The sequence below is a fragment of the Mirounga angustirostris genome, unplaced genomic scaffold (assembly GCF_029215605.1).
Source record: "Mirounga angustirostris isolate CCGP_5_RB_7025 unplaced genomic scaffold, mMirAng1.0.hap1 SCAF_9, whole genome shotgun sequence".
Taxonomy (NCBI): Eukaryota; Metazoa; Chordata; class Mammalia; order Carnivora; family Phocidae; genus Mirounga; species Mirounga angustirostris.
The window spans coordinates 62,723,683-62,736,858 of record NW_026991717.1 but is presented as its reverse complement, the minus strand read 5'-3'; positions in this window follow the sequence as shown (position 1 = coordinate 62,736,858).

The window sequence follows — 13,176 nt, the reverse complement described above, 5'->3', positions numbered from 1 at the left end:
ATCTCAGTTCTTCATGAACTGGTACCAGGCGCTATCCACCACAGGCTATGTACGGGCATTATCTTATTTGACCCTCACAGTCACACTAAGATAAATATTTTTACCCCCAATTTGTGGGTAAGGAGCTTATAGCAAGCCAACCTCATTCACTAGAATTCAGCATTCAATTCCAGTCTCTCTGACTCCTCTGCTCATGCCTTCCCTCAGCTCTTCCATGACTGAAAGCTTTTTCTTCCTCCTCCTCTAACTTCACAGCTCTTTTTCGGTACTGCAGTTTTTATCTTGTATTGTGGTTAATAATTCCATGTCGCAAATCTGAGGCTAGACCATGGGCCCTTTGAGGGTGGAACTCCCAGCAGATTCATCTTTGGAGGCCCAACATGCTTAGCCCTTATGTGTGTTGTATACATGGCAGGAGCTTACATCATTTATTCTTTCAACAAATACTGTATTTACAGAGGGCCTACCGTGCACCAGGCACTGTTCTAGATTCTTGGGACACATTAGCAATTCAGTAAACAAAATGGAGCTTACATCCCCAGGGAGGGAGATGTACAATAAAGAACATACAAGGGGTGCTTGGGTGGCTCAGTCGGTTAAGCATCTGCCTTTGGCTCAGGTCATGATCCTAAGGTTCTGGGATCAAGCCCTACATCAGGCTCCCTGCTCAGCGGGGAGTCTGCTTCTCCCTCTCCCTCTACCCCTGTTAGTGCTCCCTCTTTCTCTCCCTCTCTCTCTCTGTCTCTGTCAAATAAATAAATAAATAAAATCTTAAAGAACATACATAGTAAATAAGAAAAGCATATATTATGTTAGAAGGTGCCAAGTAATATGAGAAAATGGAGCACGGTCAGGACAATAGGGGGTACAGGAGAAGCAGGTGTTTCAATTTTAAATAGAGTAATTAGGGCAGGCCACATTGAGGATGTAACATTTGAGCAAAGATTTGGAGGAGATGAAAGTGAATACCATGCGAATGAACAAATGAAGGAATCAAATTACTTGTATGTGCAGAAGAATGAAACTGGACTATTTCCTTACACCACACACAAAAATAGACTCAAAATGGATGAAAGACCTAAATGTGAGACAGGAATCCATCAAAATCCTAGAGGAGAACACAGGCAGCAACCTCTTCGACCTCAGCCGCAGCAGCTTCTTCCTAGAAACATCGCCAAAGGCAAGGGAAGCAAGGGCAAAAATGAACTATTGGGACTTCATCAAGATAAAAAGCTTCTGCACAGCAAAGGAAATAGTCAACAAAACCAAAAGACAACCGACAGAATGGGAGAAGATATTTGCAAATGGCATATCAGATAAAGGGCTAGTATCCAAAATCTATAAAGAACTTACCAAACTCAACACCTAAAGAACAAATAATCCAATCAAGAAATGCGCAGAGGACAGGAACAGACATTTTTCCAAAGAAGACATCCAAATGGCCAACAGACACATGAAAAAGTGCTCAACATCACTCAGCAGCAGGGAAATACAAATCAAAACCTCAATGAGATACCACTTCACACCAGTCAGAATGGCTAAAATTAACAGGTCAGGAAATGACAGATGTTGGCGAGGATGCAGAGAAAGGGGAACCCTCCTACACTGTTGGTGGGAATGCAAGCTGGTGCAGCCACTCTGGAAAACAGTCTGGAGTTTCTTCAAAAAGTTGAAAATACAGCTACCTTACGACCCAGCAATTACACTACTGGGTATTCACCACAAAGATACAAATGTAGTGATCTGAAGGGGTATGTGCATCCCGATGTTTATAGCAGCAGTGTCCACAATAGCCAAACTATGGAAGGAGCCAAGATGTCCACCAACAGAGGAATGGATAAAGAAGATGTGGTGTATATATACAATGGAATATTATACAGCCATCAAAACAACAAAATCTTGCGATTTGCAATGACGTGGATGGAACTAGAGGGAATTATGCTAAGTGAAATAAATCAATCAGAGAAAGACAGTATCATATGATCTCACTGACATGAGGAATTCTTAATCTCAGGAAACAAACTGAGGGTTGCTGGAGTGGTGGGGGGTGGGAGGGATGGGGTGGCATGTGCTATGGTGAGCGCTGTGAATTGTGTAAGACTGTTGAATCACAGCCCTGTACCTCTGAAACAAATAATACATTATATGTTAAAAAAAAAAAAAGAAGAAGAAGAAGCAGAAAGCAGGAAGGGAAAAATGAAGGGGGGGAAATTGGAGGGGGAGATGAACCATGAGAGACTATGGACTCTGAGAAACAAACTGAGAGTTCTAGAGGGAAGGAGTGTGGGGGAATGGGTTAGCCTGGTGGTGGGTATTAAAGAGGGCACGTTCTGCATGGAGCACTGGGTGTTATGCACAAACAACGAATCATGGAACACTACATCAAAAACTAATGATGTATGGTGATTAACATAACAATAAAAATTTTTTAAAATAAAATAGCAAAAAAAAATTACTTATATGATACATTCTAACTCTACAATTAGAAAGCAGCATTAGAAGAGCTAAGACCCTAAGTCTGAAAAGATAAATTCCAAGGAGAGAAAAGATCAAAGTTTAAAAGATCTTACCAAGCACAGATAGGGTGAACAATGGCTCGTTCCCCGAACAGCGCCAGTTTGGCTGCTCCAGAATCATGTCGGCGTGAACAATAAAAGCTGCTTTACATGTAGGTAGTAAACCCATGAGACTTACACCCCTGAAGATGGCATAGGCTGAAAGCACAGGACAGTTTTCAATAAACCCATAGATGCCAGCCCCGGGGTCAGTGATTGGAAGAAGTTGGGGATATTTGTAGGGCATGCCCCAACCCTTCGATGTGATCCAGGGCAAAAGTCTAGTCTCTCACCATGTTAGGATGCAGGGCCTTGGTGGGCTGAATGCTACCAAGAAGTCCTGATGACCCTGGACTGCACATCTCACGTCAGCTAACACTGAGAGCCCTTCCTTTCCACTGCATGCTGTTGACGTTTGTTGTACAAATTGCAAGCTGCCCAGGTGGAATTATTACATTTGGAATTATTACATTTGTGGGGTTTTTTTTAAATACAGGAATTACACAGGGGCTCTTGGGTGGCTCAGTCGGTTAAGCGTCTGACTCTTAATTTTGGCTCAGGTCATGATCTCAGGGTTATGGGATCAAACCCCATGTCGCACTCCATGCTCAGTGCAGAGTCTATTTGTCCTTCTCCCTCTGCTCCTCCCCCCATTTGCACTCTCTCTCTCTCAAATAAATAAATACATACATACATACATATATAAAATCTTTTTTAAAAATACAAGAATTACATAGAATCAATTTATTTATTTATTTTACAAATATATACACTCTTTTAATTCCATCCCAACCAAAATACAGAACATTTCTGTTACCTCAGACCCTTGTGCAGTGAGTTTCCCCTACTTTCTACCCTAAGCAATTGCCAATCTGATTTTTACATCCTAATATTATTATTTTAATGGCAAAGGCATTTCCTATAATATCACATGAATATAGAATCAACTTTTTCTCTTTTTTTCTTTCTTTTTTTTTTTTTTAGATTTTATTTATTTATTTGACAGAGAGAGACACAGCGAGAGAGGGAACACAAGCAGGGGGAGTGGGAGAGGGAGAAGCAGGCTTCCCGCAGAGCAGGGAACCCGATGCGGAACTCGATCCCAGGACCCTGGGATCATGACCTGAGCCGAAGGCAGATGCTTAACGACTGAGCCACCCAGGCGCCCCTAGAATCAACTTTTTCAAACATATAATCACACTCTCTGACCAGGTCAGGATATGTCATTTTGACCAAAGTATCATCTTTAACAATTTTTTTGCTTAGTAAATAATTTCCAAGCTAAATGGCCTTTGTTTTCCATAGACTGTATAAATACATTAACATAATATTGATGAGTATATGAAGTATATGAAGTTGGCTTCATATTATGTATGAAGTATATAGTATATAATATTGAAGTATATGAAGTTGACTTAATATTAGAAGATTTTTATACAAACAGAGGCTTAGTTTGCGAAGTAAGTACCTCCTGAAACTTTGCCTTATTTATGTAGATTTTTGTTTATTGAGTTCTCTTAGAGTAGAGCACATCCACTTAATATTCCAGTTTTTTTTTTTTATATTCCAGTTTTTAAAATGCATTTAAACTTTCTATTTACTGATAGGGAATACTCTCAAAACAGGAAAGTACAGATCAGCACTATGGTATGCTATATCAGATGCTATCATTTCCATTAAGAATATACTTGTACAGGGTGCCTGGGTGGCTCAGTCGGTTGGGCGACTGCCTTCGGCTCAGGTCATGATCCTGGAGTCCCAGGATCAAGTCCCACATCGGGCTTTCTGCTCGGCGGGGAGTCTGCTTCGTCCTCTGACCCTCCTCCCTCTTGTGCTCTCTCTCATTCTCTCTCTCGCAAAAAAAAAAAGAATATACTTGTACAGGCTCAAATATGCATAGAATGTCCCTGAAGGATACACAAGGAATTGGGAATAGCATCTGTCCCCAGGGAGGGAAATGCAATGATTAGAAGGCAGGGGAGAGGGGCACCTGGGTGGCTCAGTTGGTTAAGCGACTGCCTTCGGCTCAGGTCATGATCCTGGAGTCCCGGGATCGAGTCCCGCATCGGGCTCCCTGCTCAGCAGGGAGTCTGCTTCTCCCTCTGACCCTCCTCCCTCTCATACTCTCTGTCTCTCATTGTCTCTCTCGCAAATAAATAAATAAAATCTTAAAAAAAAAAAAAAAAAGAAGGCAGGGGAGAAGGGCGATGTTGTTTTTACTCTCTATCCTTTTATATCTTTTGACCTTTGGTTTTTTTTTTTTTTAAGATTTTATTTATTTATTTGACAGAGAGAGATATAGTGAGAGAGGGAACACAAGCAGGGGGAGTGGGGGAGAGAGAAGCAGGCTCCCGCTGAGCAGGGAGCCCGATGCGGGGCTCAATCGCAGGACCCTGGGATCATGACCTGAGCCAAAGGCAGACGCTTAACGACTGAGCCACCCAGGCGCCCCTATCTTTTGACCTTTGTATTGTGTGTGTACATTACCTCGTCAAAAAATAAAATAATTTTTAATGCATCATGAAAAAAAATAAAGCATTGCTGTTTCAGGACAAATGTGTAGTCACCAAAATGACTTGGAAATTAAGTAGTGGATGTTAGTGTTATGACACACTGACAGGGTCAGGAAAAGTATTGACTCAGTCCAGGAAATGCCTTCTCCAAAGTGCTCCCTTTAATTGCAGACTGTATTTTAAATCAGTTGACCTCCATTTTGTTTTACAGATTCATTCAAGATACAGCTTATTTACATGCTTTTGTCAGATAGGGACCTCTGCTCTGATCTCACAGAGCCAACCATACCTGCTCTTAAAGATGGCCTTTTCTTCTTTTTATCTCATTGCAGCTTCTGAAACATGGAGATTTTAATAATTATATGAGCCACAGATATGAACACATAATCTGCACATGATAACATACAATTAGTAAATAGAATCATGGAAAATATTCCACCTCAATGGTCAAAGAAACTCAAACTAAAACAAAGAAATACCTTATTTAAGAAGCAATTTATTCAAAGGTTACCCCCCAGTGGCAAGGAGGGTCTGGTGAAAGTTGTGTGTATTTATCACCGGCTAAAATCTAAATCAGCTCAGCCCTTTGGCCAAGTATATGTCAATTCATGCAGCCATAAAAATATTAATGTCTTTTGACCTGGTAATCCCACTCTTGGGAATTTGTCCTGAGGAAATTTTTTCCAAAGAGAAAAAGCTCTGTGGGGGAAAGATCTTCATTGCATCTTATCCATCAAAGGGAAAAGTGATGGCCTAGAAAAAGTGATGGTTTTGGAGTCAGGTGCCTGGGGTTTGATGTCTTCGTTTGGGGATCTGCCACTTCATGTCTGTTGGTGTTGGATAAGTGACTTGATCTCCCTGAGTCTACGTCGGCAGGGTGGAAGGAGGGAAATCAGGTTGGGAGAGTCGTGTGGGACCAGAGTATGGAGGATCTTGATTGCGAAGCCAAGGTCTCCAAGCTCTATGAAGTGGATGAGAGGATCATTGCAAGTATCTGATGAGAGCTCCACATCAGGAAAATTAACCTGGCGGTGGCATATAAAATGAATGGAAGTAACGAGAAGGTGGAGGTGGGAAGGCCCCTTAGAAGGCTTTCACAGTAGTGTATATGAGAGGCAATGACTAATTAAATGAAACAGCCTAAACTGTGTGAGTACCTTGTGGGTGATGACTCATTATCATAAATCACCAGCCTCTCTGCAGCATCTGTTCTATAGTCTGCATTGAGCAGAAATATTACCTAATAATACCTTCTATTTCCAAAGCCCTTTACAGTTCAAAAAGTGCTTTCATGTGTATTATCTCATATGATCTTCTAGGGTGTTTACAAGTTGGCATTGTAAAGGACTTTTCCCAGATATTGTACTGGGCCTATTCATTTATAATTTCCAGGGCCCACGCTTCCTGTCCTTCACTCAGCTTCCTTTTGTTCAGTATTCAGCACTTTACAGTTCTTTTTCCCATTTCACTGCAAAAAAAAAAAAAGAGTGGCTGAACAATGCACCTGGTTCCTTGCTTAAGTCCATCCGAAAGTAGGTAAGTCATCAATGTGCTGGATTTGAGCACATTTGGTTTATTTAATCATTCATTCATTTTTCTCTGATTGCACTGGAGTTTCACATGTTCCACCACATGTTGTCCCCATGATGCTCCGTACACATGAGTGAAAGCCCATGAGGGGGCCCAGCCTTCCCTCTCTTCTCTCCAGCTCCAGGAGGCCCAAAAAGGGATCCACAGTCACACAGACCCAACTCCTGAAAAATGGGACTAGCAATCCCCCGGGGAAGCTGGGCCCTGGCCTCCGCTCTGATCGAGACATCCTAACTCGGGACTTCTCTGCCTTCCAGAGGCACTAATGAGCAGGGCTGAGCAGTAATTAAGACTGCGTTCAGTTCCCCATCACAGAGCACAGCTGTAGCCAGCCAGGAGGAGGGGGGGGAGGAGGACAGGAAGGATGCCTCCAGCTCTCTCTTCCCGCTCTGAGCCCACTCTCCAGGGCTCTGGTTAGTGCAGCAAGGGGAGTCAGTAAAGCCAAAGGTTGAGGGAATAACTATAGGATTCAGCTGCGCAAGACTAGGGAGAAAGAATCCAGATGCCAGCCAGGTGGTGCTTCTCCATCCCATGGGATGCCAGTGGGCCAACGCTGTGGTCTTGTCAGAGATGAGAAGTACCCTGTCTTGCAGCCAGCCTGGCACTATAGGACCTGGGTCAGGATGGGGCTGTGGTCTGGCAAGGAAGGGGCAGCATGACCCATGCCACCCACTTCTCATTGCCATGTAGATGTACCATTGCTTCTGGGGAGTCTGAGACCTTCTCTGGCTCACACCCTACACCAGGGGGTCTACTCTGGGTGAGGACCAACAGCAATCACAAATACTCAGTGAGCAATATTGAGCCAAGTTCTGGGGCTCCACAGATCAGTACGACCCAGCCCATTCCAGACGGTACTCCAGTGGGGAGGCAGACGTGCAAACAGAGACATGACTGCTATGAGAGTGCTAAGAACAAATTCTAAGGGAAACAGAGTAGCCTGGGGTAGATTTAGAAGAGCTCTACTTGTATGGTAGCATTCGAGTTGAGTCTTCAAGCAGAACACGGATTCACCAGAAAAGAGATTTTTGGCCAAGGGAATAGAGCGAGCAAAGGCAGGGGCATGAAAGAGTGGATGGCCTGTCCTAGGGCAGTGAGCATCCAGATCCAGAAGATGAAGCAGGCCCGGCCCAGAACATAAATGGAGAGGGAAGGGATGGATTCTAGAGGCCACAGGCCTAGCGGGAGCCAATTGCCAGTCCAACTCACATTCCCCAGTTTACACCACTTCAGGAGCGCAGATGCTCCAAGAGTATCAAAAAAAAAAAAAAAAAAAAAAAAAAAAAAATCCCTGGGGAGCTGTCCCAGCCCCAGGTGCTGAGCAGGAGGGGGACAAGGGGTGAGTTGAGGGGCTGATGGAGGAAAGGCAGAGCTAGAGGGAAAGGCTTAGACAGAAGAGAAAGGCCCCTTACTCACACAGCGACACAGCTGCAGCCAGGGGAGAGGGATAGTGCAGTGTGTGTGTGCCAGGCTGGAGCCTGGGTCTCACGTGGGGCGGCAGGGCACCCGTTTCCCTCCTGCCCTCTGCCTGCTACTCTGGAGTCCCAGGTACCCGAAGGTTCCCAGAACCTACTCTGTCCCCAGGGAAGGGGCAGGAGGAGTCACTGATGATTCTGTAGGGCCAGAACTAGGAGGTTATGTCAATCAACTTGCAAACAAAGGCCCACCACGCATAAACCTGTGAGTCAGAGAAAGAGAGGTTAGCCTCAAAAGTGCTGGATCTTTGGTAACACTGTGACCACTTTCAAACATACATAATCAGGACTCATTTCAAATAGCCTTTTGGAAGCATGCTAACTTACGCGCACTTGGTCTGCCGTGCCCTCTCCTGCCAAGAATCACAAGACTTTGCCTTCCCTTATCTGAGTGGCTCAATGGCAGTTCTCCAAGGGGATTTTGGGCTGACTGATGAATAAAAGAAGGCTGGAATGCTGGTGTGTTAAGTCACCACCCACCTTCTGGCTGGTGAGTGCCCCCTTCATGTCTTTCCTGCATGTAGATTTCCAGTACACTACAAGACTTTTCATTCTGAATTGGTGGTCTTGTTTTCCATTGCAGTGTTTCCCAGAAGGCTTGAGATTTCTTGCATGGCCATGACTTGAAAGTCTAGAAATGAGATCCACAGGTGAGCTGTGTTCTCTATGGATCTAACCTGAGGCTGCCCTATACCCTTCACCTCTCTCTTAAGGGGTCCCAAGGTTAACAGGACACCTGTGGACACCTCTTCTGGTGCCTGTATGTCTGCCCCGTGGGGAAAAGATGAGGAGTGGGACAGGTGTGTGTGAGCAGGGAGGAGGGCTGTGAGTCCAAGCCCCCATCACACACGAGCTACCAAAAATCTGGCAGTCCTTCTTGTGCCCTTGTCAGGGAAGTGGCCCGGGGACCCGCCTTGTCTCCCTCTGCTGACCTGGCAGGCATGGGAAGCAACTGTGGAGGGACCTTCAGAGCTGGGAAAAGGGGAGGGAAGATTAGAATGCCTTTTATGTTGAGTGTCTTTCTTTGGACTTTTGCATTCAGAATATTTCTATTTTTGAAAGAATCATTGGCTCTTTTTTCTTTTAGCATATTTTCCTTCGAGCAATAGAGGCTTTTGCAATATGGAAAAAGCGACATTTGATCTGAAGGAGTCTGGAGGGGAGCTCTGAGCGCCGGGAACTGACCTTTAGTAACCACCTACCCAGAGCCATGGCTGGCGAAGCGCGAGCGGAGCCTCCAGGAATGATGTCTGGTGCCCTCCATAGGTCAGGTCACAATGGGCGTCTTGGTGACAACCGCAGCTGTGTGTGCGTGCCTGTGCTCGGGCCCCTCTCTCCTGCGGTTCCTCTAGATGGCTCTGGCTAACGCATTCCTCCTCTCATCCTGTGGCCAGCTGTCCCAGTTCTCCTCTCTCCCTCTCTCCCTCTCCTTTCAGCCCAGCCTGGAAGGCCGAGGGCTGGGCCAGAGGGAAGCAGTTGTTGCTGTTTTTCCCCAACTCCCGCTCAAACGTGACACCCATAGAAAGGTCAAGCCCACGTGGTTTGGCACTCCCCTGCTGGCCCGCCCTGGCTGTTACCATGACGACTGCTGGGCTGGAAATGTCCTTAGCCACCTCTACTCCGCACTTTGGGTGACTGTCCCTGGCTCCATTCTCAGGAAAGCCACTCCATTCCAGGGTTAAAGGGCTTCTGGGAATATGGACAGACGGACAGACACAGAAAAACAGGTCGAGTCAGAGGCACGCACCATCTCTTTGACGGTGACAAAGAGAAACAAAGCATATTTAGGGACCCAGAGAATGTGAAGAGGCAAAGAAGTGAGATGGTGACAGAATCTCAGTGACGCAGGACTGAGGGCTGATGCACAAAACACAGTCTGAGACAGAAACAGGAAAAAAGAGACAAAGAGAGGCACAGGGGGAGAGAAGCCCCCACTGAAGAGCAATGGAGAGGGCCTGAGGGAGGAAGAGAGGGAAGAGGGGACAGGTGTGAGAGGGGTCAGCCCACCCTGCCCCCCTCCCATCCCAGTAAAGTGCCTTGTCTTGAGCCGGGCTTGGATCCAGTGTTTTGTCTCATGTCTCTGACATCTCAGGTGGGTTTCAGTTGATGGGCTGGCCAGCCTCTTCATCTGGCTGGAAAACATTTGCCAACCATTTGCCTTGCCCTAAGCTAACAGTGGTAAAATCGAACCCCGCCCCAACACACACCCACTACCCACCCCCTCCTGCCATGGGGAGGCCCTTCATTCCATTTCACCCCAAACTCACCATAAACACCTACAACTCAGCCTCCCTTCTCCCAGGTGGTGAAATGGGTATCAGAGCACTGAGCAGGGATGTTAAACAGTGAGGCAAAATTAGGGAGTGGTGAGTGTGACCATCAGAGGTGATGTAGCCCCCTGGTGGGAGGTACCTAACATGACGGAGGACAGAAGGAATGGCTGGAAAGACAGTGAGTGCGACTCAGGAATGTGGGGGTAAGGGTGAGAGAAGGGTTTCCGAGCTCTGACCAGGGAGGCCAGAGGAGTGGTAACTGGAGTCACAGACCAACCTGGACTGGTCCTCCACGGCTGGCCAGGAATCCTGCTTCTAACATTAGTGCATTGCTTTCCCATCTTCGAAGTGTCTCCAAGGCTTTGAGGGAGGTCTCTCAGGGTCTTTGAGTTCTTGGTCATTCTTAGCCTTTGCTTCTTAAGAAACAATAGGCCATCAGCAGAGGAAAGTTGGAGCCCATCCAGCCTTCGACCAGTTCTGGCCTTGACCATTGTAGACTGAACAATGCAGCCAGTGTCCCTAATGTCATCATGTCCTGAGCTCACATGTGGGTGTAGAATAGAACAGGTGGCAGCCTGGAGAGTGCAGTGCCCTGGTGCCCACAGCCTGGACAGCCCAGTGAGGGAGCTCAGCCCAGAAGGGAGACTTCAACCCAAGAGACCTATGGGTGAACATCAGACAAGGCTATGCCGAATTAGCAAAGCTGGAGAACCCACTTGGCCACAGAGGCTAGAACGTGGAAATCAAAGGTCCCGTGCTGTCCCTGGAAGACAGGTCCTGGACTGGGTGGGAAGGGGACCAGGGCAGATGTTGGTGATGACCTGCCCCACATCCCTTCAGCCCACCCCTGTGTCCAGCCGCAGCTGTGGTAGACGGTCCCCGTGCATGCTCACAGCTTCCCCTCTGTGTTATAATGATTTATAAGACATGTATACTTGGTCATTCAGATGACCACAACATATTTCTCAGATATATTTGGTGTTCATCCACAGTTTCTGAAAGCATTTCAGAGCCAGAAAGGTGAAGTAAATGTCTTGTTATTACTGAAGGTGACTTACAGACCCCACCCAAAGGCAGGGGCCTGTTGCCAGGAGGAACAACTCTGTGATTAGAGGGTGAGAACCTCCGGGGAGGGGAGAGGGGCTGTCGGCTGAATCAGCCAATGGCCAGTGACTCAATCATGACTATGCAGTGAAGCCTCCAGAATTACCCAAAAGGACTGGGATAGGAGAGCTTCAGAGATGGTGAACACGTAGAGACTGTGGAGAGTGGTGTGCCTGGAGAGGGCATGAAAGCTTCAGGTCCTTTCCCTGTACTTCCTTTATGTCTCTCTTCATCTGACTGTTGATTTGTATCCTTTATCACATCCTTTAATAAACTGATAAATGTGAAGTGGTTCCCTGAGTTCTAGGAGCTGCTCTAGCAAATTAACTGAACCTAAAGAGGAGATGGCTGGAGCCTCCCATCTGTAGCCAGTTGGTCAGAAGCACAAGTAACAGCCTGGGGCTTGTGACTGGCATCTGAAGTGGGGGTTGGGGGGCAGTCTTGTGGGACTGAGCCCTTACCCTGTGGAATCTGATACAGTCTCTGGGTAGATAGGGATAGAATTGGGTTGAATTCTTGGACATCCTGCTGGTGTGTGAGAATTGCTTGGTGTTGTGTGTGGGAGAACCCCACGCACTCACCCACTCCTGTTTGGAATTGGGTCCAGGGGGGCGCCTGGGTGGCTCAGTCGGTTAAGCATCTGCCTTTGGCTCAGGTCATGATCCCAGGGTCCTGGGATCGAGCCCCATATCAGGCTCCCTCCTCAGCAGGGAGTCTGCTTCTCCTTCTCCCTCTGTGCTCTCTCTCGCTCTCTCATTCTCTCTCAAGTAAATAAATAAAATCTTAAAAAAAAAAAAAAAGGAATTGGGTCCAGGAATCCGAGTAGACCATCCTTCTCCTTCTCTGTGGGAGGATTTTCTCAGCCCCTGCAAGGCAGCCTGGAAGTAGCAGGAGCTTAACACTCCCAAATGACAAACCTCAACCACTGAGGGATGAGCACTGGTAGAATAGAGCCCAGATTTCCCCATTATTTAATGGGGACATTCTGAGCTGTGATTTTTAAGGCTCCTCAGAGTGATCCCAGGGGTACTGAGCCCTAACAACCCACAGTGAACCACTCAATGTACCCTATCCTGTCTCATTGTCCTTGCTTCCTTACTTCTGCCCACTCCCTAAAATAAACTGCCTACATCCCAGTCTTTTTCTCATGGTAGGTATTCAGAGGACATGAAATAGCACAAGGACTGCCTTTCCGTGATCTTCCCTGCCAAAGAGTCTGTCCCACAGGGCTGGGCTAAGGTAAGAATTGTTGGAGGGCTCTGCCTCTGACTGATCAGAACGGGTCATTATCATCTAGGGAGGGAAAAGAGCTCATCAGCTCTCCCTTCCAGATTTTGGGGAGTCCAGAGCTGACTTACTAGCAGCAAGCACCTGTAGGTCTCCGATGGACAACCACAGATTTTCATAACCTTAGGGGTCGCCTGATGCAACTTTCTGTGATATACAGGAATCCTCTTTACATCTCTGATACCTGATTGAACACCTCCAGTGACAGGGAACTCACTACCTTTTACAAGGCAGCCTTATCTATTCTTGGACAGCTATTAGAAAATTTACCTTATAAGGAATGGTAATTGGTCTCCCTGAAACTTACCCCCAGTGGTCCTAGTTTGTCTGTTGTATGTCAGTGTTTCATTTGCCTACTCAAGACTCCTCCAAATATTTT